This window comes from Globicephala melas, chromosome 1 (genome assembly GCF_963455315.2).
Source record: "Globicephala melas chromosome 1, mGloMel1.2, whole genome shotgun sequence".
Taxonomy (NCBI): Eukaryota; Metazoa; Chordata; class Mammalia; order Artiodactyla; family Delphinidae; genus Globicephala; species Globicephala melas.
The window spans coordinates 83,664,229-83,672,997 of NC_083314.1; positions in this window are offsets into that span (position 1 = coordinate 83,664,229).

The window sequence follows — 8,769 nt, forward strand, 5'->3', positions numbered from 1 at the left end:
CCACAGAATGATTAGTCTTGGTTCTGAGTTGGCATTAAAGATGCTGATTTCACCATAGGAAAAAGAACTCAGGTACTTTCTAAGAGATACAGTCAACCTTAATGGAACTTAAATATATTATCTGTAGGTATTATCATGACAACAGTCATAGTTGAATCCCACTAATATCTGTATCATTTTCTATTGCAAGGACATTTTTATTACATTTATGTATTATCTATAAGTTGTGTTACTATTGGCAGAGTCAGTGTAACATATCTTTATACTGTTTTTCAAATTGGCTGCACAAACAATGCCTGGATGAGCTAAATTACATTTAGAGTGATGATTATCTCTAACAAAGCCTACACGTAAGCAAGTATTATTAGCAAGAAAATCATGATAGGCTAAGTTAGAAGCTAGTAAAAAGGAACACTGACACCAAAAGGAAAATGAACAAAAGAATTCACATGGCAGTTTGGAAATCAGAGCTTTCAAGTACCTAGACCAGGGCTTGGCCAATTAGGACCTGTGGGCCAAATCTGGCTCACTACCTGTGTTTATAAATAAAGTTTTACTGGCATGTAGCCATGCTCATTCTGTTTATATATAGCCTATCACTGCTTTTTCACTACAGTAGCAAAGTTGAGTAGTTTTGGTAGAGATTTTATGGACTCAAAAGCCTGAAATACTTACATTTTGGTCCTTTACAGGAAAATTTTGCTGAACCCATGTTTAGATTAATTGTTCCGATGATCCTGGGTGGAAGCTCTCTACTTAGTGAAATCATCAACTTGTTCTAGATACACTGTGTTAGTGGTCGACTTACGTATGCTATCTGATTCTGGAATTTCCCCACAGAATCACAGTTTAAGTTCTCTAGTTCTTCAAACACAGAGGTGTTTGTTCCTCAGGGATACAGCAGTGCCTGCTACATTAGAAGCATGTGATAGATGGTTGTTAACGTGGCTTTAAGTGCCTGCTATGCACTAGGCATTGCTCTCAGTGCTATGAGAATACAGGGACAGTGCAGAGAGCCTTTATTCAGTAATTGTACAGGACACAAATTAAAAAAATAAAAACAGCTCTAATACAAGATAAAGTTTTAAGTGTCATAAGAGAGTGACAGATGAAATGCTATGAGGATTCAGGGAACAGGAAGCATTTGAGATGGGCCTTGAAGAAATGAGGAAAAAGGGCATCCCTGGAAAATAGACCATCAAGATGAAAAGGCATAGAGGTGGGATAGCACACAGCACGTTTGGGGAGTAGTGAGTAATCTTTGTGTACTAGTATATAGGGTATCTGGTGGAAAGCATGAGAAGATCTGGGGGAAAATGATTTAATTTTTTCTGGGGTCAGACTTACACAGTGGTATGCTAGAGCTGGTTCACACCAGCTCATGAGAACTGATTCTTAAATATTCAGGCTTTTCTTAAAGCTGGTTATTAAATCTTTGGTAACTTGAAATTGGCCATCATGACAGTATTTACACTACTGAAATCTGCAAATGCTACAAATCAGGGCTTTTTTTCCCCTTTCCCTTCCTCTTCCTCTTATTTTGTTTTACTTCCCTTCCCTTCTCTTCTTTCTCTTTCTCTTCTCTTTCTTCCCTTCCCTTCTCTTATCTCTTCTCTCTCCCCTCTCCTCCTCTTCTCTCCTCTTTTCCCCCAGAGAAACAGTTTATCAGTGTATCAGTGGATTTATGTAACACCAGACATTAAATTATTATAGACCACATAAGAGCAGTTGAATTAATCGTTACACTTTTCATTTAGATGTGAGATGTTGCTTGTGAGTGCCATGCTTGAACTGGGGCTACTCCCTAGCCTAGCATCTGCAGGTGACAGGAGCCCTGGAAACCACAGAAGGAAAGAGCTCCTGAGTTTCTGGGATCTCCAGGATCATGTACAAGTTGATGATCCCTCTTTGAGGATGAAGGTGACAGAAGTTCTGCCCAAGGCCTCAAGAATAAATCTTTAGGGCTGTGGGTGGGAGTTGTGCAGCCCTATCAGTGGTCACAGAGCAGTTATGACAGAGAAAGGAGACTTGTAAGTATTTCATCAAGGGAAAGAATAGTCAGAATGAGCGAGGGAGGGAGGGAGAGAGGAAGGAGGAGGCGGGGGAGAGGAGAGGAAGGAGAAAACAGTAATGACAACAATGGAATAAGGATGGGTCAGAAGTCGGAGCTCAGAAGATGAGCTTAAACTTGTAGATGAAATGTCATGTTTTTGGAAAAGTGAAAAGGGTCTATTTTGAACAGTCTTTAATAGGGAGTTCTCATGGCACTGATTTATGGCACAGGTCTAGGCAGGAATTATGTAATAGCTCAAACCCCAGATGAGTAGCTCGGTTCTTAATTATTGAGAAAGTGTGATTGGGAAGATCCAGCAAATATAAGAAACTAATCAACTGTCACCTATTGTCTGTGGGAGTTAGAGCTGAATTAGTTGAGATTTTATGTCTCTACCTTCTATACTGATATGCTGATCACATGGTTATTTTCCAATAAAGGTACATAATAATATCACACACAGCTACTGTGAAAATTAAATGGAATAATGTTTCCCAAACTTTCCTAATGATAATAATCATCTGGAATGTTCTACTTCACAAAAGGAGGGGGAAAAAAACACTCAGACAAACACACAAATTCCTGGGTCCCATCGCAGACCCACTGAATGAGAATGTCCACGACAGGGGTCAGGGAAGTTATTTGTTTAACAAGAGCCTTAGGTGATTCTTATCATTGAGAAAATTTGGGAAAAAAATAAGTTAATAGATGTGAAAATGTCTTACAATTCAGTGACAAGGACATAATTGGAAAAAATAGTTGAATGAACGAACCATCTAAGGACCAGGCAATATTCAGCAAACAGTTACAAGTTCCTTGGCTCAATCTTCCTCTTATGTATTCAGGGGAATAGTATTAATACCTATTACCACCCAGACCTTGGGGGAGGATTAGAGTCTGTTACTGGAAATTGCTCTGAGCTCCCTGAAAGGTAAGTGCTATGTAAACAGCAGCTGTTAGGTTTATTGGTTCATTGGAAGTAGGCAGGAAAGGTTGAGAGTATCTGTCTCATAGAGCAACTCTCTTAGAATTGTGTGCATAGGCTGTAGCTCTAAGAGACCAGGCACTGCTGGGGATATGGGCAGTAGGGAAGAGCAGAGACTGCAATTATGCCCAGCAGCTGAATCTCAAAGCTCCAGGGGCCAGGCAATGAAGGGGGCAGATCCATCCCCACTCTGGAGAGCAATAGGTCCTGTCCCATTGACAAATGCCTGCAGGAAGAAAGAATGCTTGGGTTTTCCAGGTGAAATAATCTAGTCCCCAGGAAGAGGATCATTTTTTTATGGCCCGGAACGTCCCACTGACAGCTCTCCCTGAGGAGTCATGAAGAGGGATGAGGCTCAAAGACAGGCATTCCAGGGCCTTCACCCTTCGCCATCAGCAGCATGTGATGGAGTCAGCAAAGCTGAACCCCTGCCTGAGACAGGCCACCCCAGGTTCTGTAAGGGTAGCTCTTTACCTCAAAGAAGGTCTGAAAACATCTGCCAGTGGGGAGGAAGTCTGCTCTGAGCAAGTGCTGATCACCATTGCCTAAGACAGACATCTGTCTCTGTTGCTCTCCCTTCCATCTGCCAACTTCACCTTTCTCCACCAGCTTCCAAAATCCAACTGAGAACCTCTACCTCTGAATACCTTCCCCGATTCTTCCTGCCTCAGTTTCCCTCTGCTTCTTAGATTCTGTTCAGTTCTTGGAACATAGCTAAATTTAGTGGCCACAGAACAGTTTAAACACCATTGATCTAAAAAAACCAACCTTCTTGGTTCCACAGTCTTTTTATACTTTGAAAATTTCAGCCAAAAACACATTATTATCTGTTTTTTTAATACAAGATTGTAAGTGTGTTTCACTTTTGATTACTAGCAAATCATATAAACAGGAACAGTGTATTTCACTTTCCTATTGCCCTCTTCTAACATGATAGGTTAATATAGTTTATTCTTAATTATATAGAAAGGGGCATGATATGGGTAACTGCTAAATGCCAGTTAATTAAAAAGTGAAATGCTTTAGAACTTGTTTAGTTGTTTAGTTGAGTCTGGTATTACATTGCATGTTTCCATAAACTTCTGTACTAGCTAGGAGATGGAGAATTACTACCAGAAACATACTACAGAGTAGACAGAATCTGTGACTAAAATGTAATTTGAAGTGTATGTTGGCCTTGGGAAAGTCACAAGATGAAAAATTCACTTGGATATCAAGAATTAATAGTAACAGGACATGGTTTCCTCTGGGAAACTTATAATAATAAATAATTTGAAAATACAGGAAGGAATTCCTATTCACTAGAAGAAACATTTTACATATTACCTGTATTTTTCCCAGAGGGTAGAAAAGTAGTACAATAAAATTTCCATTACTCAGAGTTTGTGATTATTTGCCTAGGGAATGGTCTAACATTTACCTTTTCTTTGCTATCATTAAAGAACAATTTGAATACACATGCTATGTGATAGATAAAATCACCTGGAAATATTTAAATTATCTGAGAAAATATTTTTAAGAAATGTTTACATTTAAAAGTTCATTATAAATCATTTTTATCTCCATTATATAAATATTCTTAGGAACACAGATAATTGGAATAATTTTGTAAGCCTTATTATTACAATTGTGTTCTTTTAAAAGCGTCTACAATTTAACCTTCTCACTCTCAAGTTAGCCTTCTCCAAATTAGCTTGTCCTTAATGTATTTTCCAGCCTTTCCCACACTTAAATCAGTATCTTAGCAAATTTGAAGTTGACAGAAATCAAGTAATGATAGTAATGGTGATGATGCAAATAACATGGAGAAATGCTGTACCTAACCTAATTAAGCTTGAAAATTACTAAACTTTTTATTTGCTGATAATCTAATTTCTTTGGGACCACTATGACTTTCTAGGATGGCTGATTTATAGGATTAACACAGTAACTCCAGGACTATGTATAGACTGAAGTCCCTGTTATTTATAAAGAATTAGTGAGTTCTGTGAGACCCCATGGGAGAGCTGGTCTGACTCATGTCAAACTTGATGGGAGGCTTGTGATAAAGAGGGTGAAGAAGGAAGGGATGTAGATTTCATCATTGCCCAGAATTAGCTTGAGGAGGGATAACTTACAGCATGCAGCTAACCAGAGGCACCAAGATCAAAGGCTGACTGCCATGTATCCCGGAAGCATAGGACTGTGCAGGGAAGAAAGAGGAAAGCAGATGTTAAAATCAAAGAAATCTGAAAATGTTTCGGTAAATGGCTCTAAATGGGCCACAAGGGACATCTTCATAGGAAAAACTGAGAGGAATCCTGACAGGTCCAGGAGATTAGTTGATTTCTTTTTTTCTTGTCTCTTCCTTTGCTCCTCACTCTTCATCCACTCCCCTCTCCCCAAAGGACCAACAATTAATTGACTAAACCACAAGAGGTCCCTGGGTAGATTGACTTTCATCACTTCACCTCCTCCTCTATCAGTTGGGTTGAAGACAATGGATGCACTGAAAAACAGGTCATGCCCTAGAGCAGAGAAAGGAAAGTAAAACTATTTCTCGAAGGGAGAGAGAAAAATATGAAGCTAGCATTTACAATCTAACAATAGATACAGAAACCTTTCCTAATCATCTGTAGATCTCTTGTCACCTCTGGCCATCTCTGTTGCAAGCCCTCTCAGAGGTTAACCAGGAGTCCCAGCATGGAAGGGAACGCTCTTCCCTTAGTGTCAGCTGCTCCATTCCTCCCTTCTTGCCCTGCTCCTGAAGATGAGGGCAATGCAAAATAAATAAGCCTGGTTTTGCAGCCATGTACACCTGAGTTTAACCCCCAGCTCTAACACTTGCTAGCTATGTGAAGCTGGAGCATGTTATTTAAAATTTCATTCTCAGTTTTGACACATCTATCTTGCAACACTGCTGTGAGGAGAGAAGCAATGTATAAAATACTGGGATAACGCTGGGAACATGTAGGTAGACGGACCTTGGGAAGATGACAACTGCTCTAAGCTTTAATTTTTCTTCTGTCAAATGGAGATAACAAGAGTACTTACATTATAGGATTTCTGGGTGGATTAAGAGAAAGATAGCATGACACTGTGGTTAAGCGTATAGGCTCTGGGATCGGACTGCAGGTTCAAATCCTGGCTCCATCCTCAGTGGCTGTGTGACTTTGTGCAAGGTATTTAATCTTTTCTTGCATAGGCTTTCTAATCTGTAGCATGAGGATAATAATAGCACTTAATTTATGGGATTGTTACATGGATTAAATTAAGTTTTATCCTTGAAGCACCAGAACAGTGCCTAGTATATAGCAAGTGCTATATAAATGTTTGTTAAATTAAAAAAATGAGATATAGCATATAAAACACTTTAACACTGTATCTAGGACATAATTAGAACTTTAATATTAATATAATTAGCTATTGAATTATCATATCATGGTTTTAGTTTAATGTTAAGTAACGTTGCAAATGGATTTTGAAAAACTCTACAACAAAACAAATCACAGAATTATAAATCCCAGGGTGGTGGAACATACCCTAAAAGATCACCTTGTGGGCTTCCCTGGTGGCGCAGTGGTTGAGAGTCCACCTGCCAATGCAGGGGACACGGGTTCGTGCCCCGATCCGGGAAGATCCCACATGCCGTGGAGCGGCTGGGCCCGTGAGCCATGGCCGCTCAGCCTGCGTGTCCGGAGCCTGTGCTCCACAACGGGAGAAGCCACAATAGTGAGAGGCCCACGTACCGCAAAAAAAAAAAAAAAAAAAAAAATCACCTTGTGAGGTGGTTGTAAAAAATGACCATAAACTTCTTCAGCTCTCATCCCATCAAGAGGTATGGCTTATATTCCCTTTCACTGAATCTGGGCTCTGTAACTCCTTACACTGTATATTGATAAGAGCGTGGAAGTGATGCTTCAACTTCCCATTTCTTAGGATGCTTGCTCTTGGAACTCTGCCACTATGCCTGTATGAAGAGGAACTGATGGCTCTTGCTCTCTGAGCTCCCAGCTGACATGTGAGTGAGCCATCTTGAAAGTGCATCCTTTTTCTCTTAGTCAAGCCACCAAGGCTGACCCTGCATGGAACAGAGACTATTTGTTCCTGCTGAGCCCTACCCAAATTACAGATTTGTGAGCAAAACTTCTGTTGTTGTTTTCAGCCAGTAGTTTTGGAGGGGTTTGTTATGCAACAATCGATAGCTGACACATCTAGTTTGTTCTCCCACTGATGTTTGTATCTCCTATACACATCACCTGTCTAACCTTTGCTTAACTATTCATTCAAAAAATATATAAATATTTATTTATTTATTATGTTTATTGAAGTATAGTTGATTTACAATGTTGTGTTAGTTTCTGGTGTATAGCAAAGTGATTCAGTTATACATATTACATTATATATATGTGTGTGTGTGTGTATATATATATTCTTTTCAAATTCTTTCCATTATAGCTTATTATAGGTCCTGTGCTATACAGTAGGACCTTGTTGTTTATCTATTTTATATATAGTATTTTGTGTATCTGTTAATCCCAAACTCCTAATTTATCGTCCCCCACCCCCTTTCCCCTTTGGTAATCATAAATTTGTTTTCTATGTCTGTGAGTCTGTTTCTGCTTTGTAAACAAGTTCATTTGCATAATTTTTTTTAGATTCCACATATAAGTGATATCCTATGATATTTGTCTTTCCCTTTCTGACTTAACTTCACGTAGTATGATAATCTCCAGGGGTCCATCCATGTTGCTGCAAATGGCATCGTTTCATTCTTTTTTTTTTATGGCTGAAAAATATTCCATCGTATATATATACCACATCTTCTTTATCCATTCCTCTGTTGATGAACGCTTAGGTTGCTTCCATGTCTTGGCTATTGTAAATAGTGCTGCTATGAACACTGGGATGCATGCATCATTTTGGATTAGAGTTTTCATCTTTTCTGGATATATGCCCAGGATCTTCAACAAAGGAGGCTACAATATACAATGGAGAAAAGACAGTCTCTTCAGCAAGCGGTATTGGGAAAGCTGGACAGCCACAAGAAAATCAGTGAAGTTGGAATACTCCCTCACACCATACACAAAACTAAAATCAAAGTGGCTTAAAGACTTAAATGTAAGACATGACACCATAAAATTCCTAGAAGAGAACATAGGGCCCGTCACCTAGAGTAATGGACATAAAAACAAAAATTAAAAAATGGGACCTAAGTAAACTTAAAAGCTTTTGCACTGCAAAGGAAACCATAAACAAGATGAAAAGACAACCGACAGAATGGGAGAAAATATTTGCAAATGATGCAACCAACAAGGGATTAATCTCCAAAATATACAAACAGCTCATGCAGCTCTATGTCAAAAAGACAGACAACCCAATCAAAAAATGTCAGAAGATCTAAATAGACATTTCTCCAAAGACAACATACAGATGGCCAACAGGCACACGAAAGATGCTCAACATTGCTAATTACTAGAGAAATGCAAATCAAAACTACCTCACACCAGTCAGAATGGCCATCATCAAAAAGTCTACAAATAATAAATGCTGGAGAGGGTGTGGAGAAAAGAGAACCCTCCTACACTGTTGGTAGGAATGTAAACTGGTACAGCCACTATGGAGAACAGTATGGAGTTTCCTTAAGAAAACTAAAAATAGAGCTACCATACAATCCAACAAATATTTATTGAATATTTACATAATAGATATTTTTCTAAGTACTAGGGAATGCATTAGTGAATAACAAAAA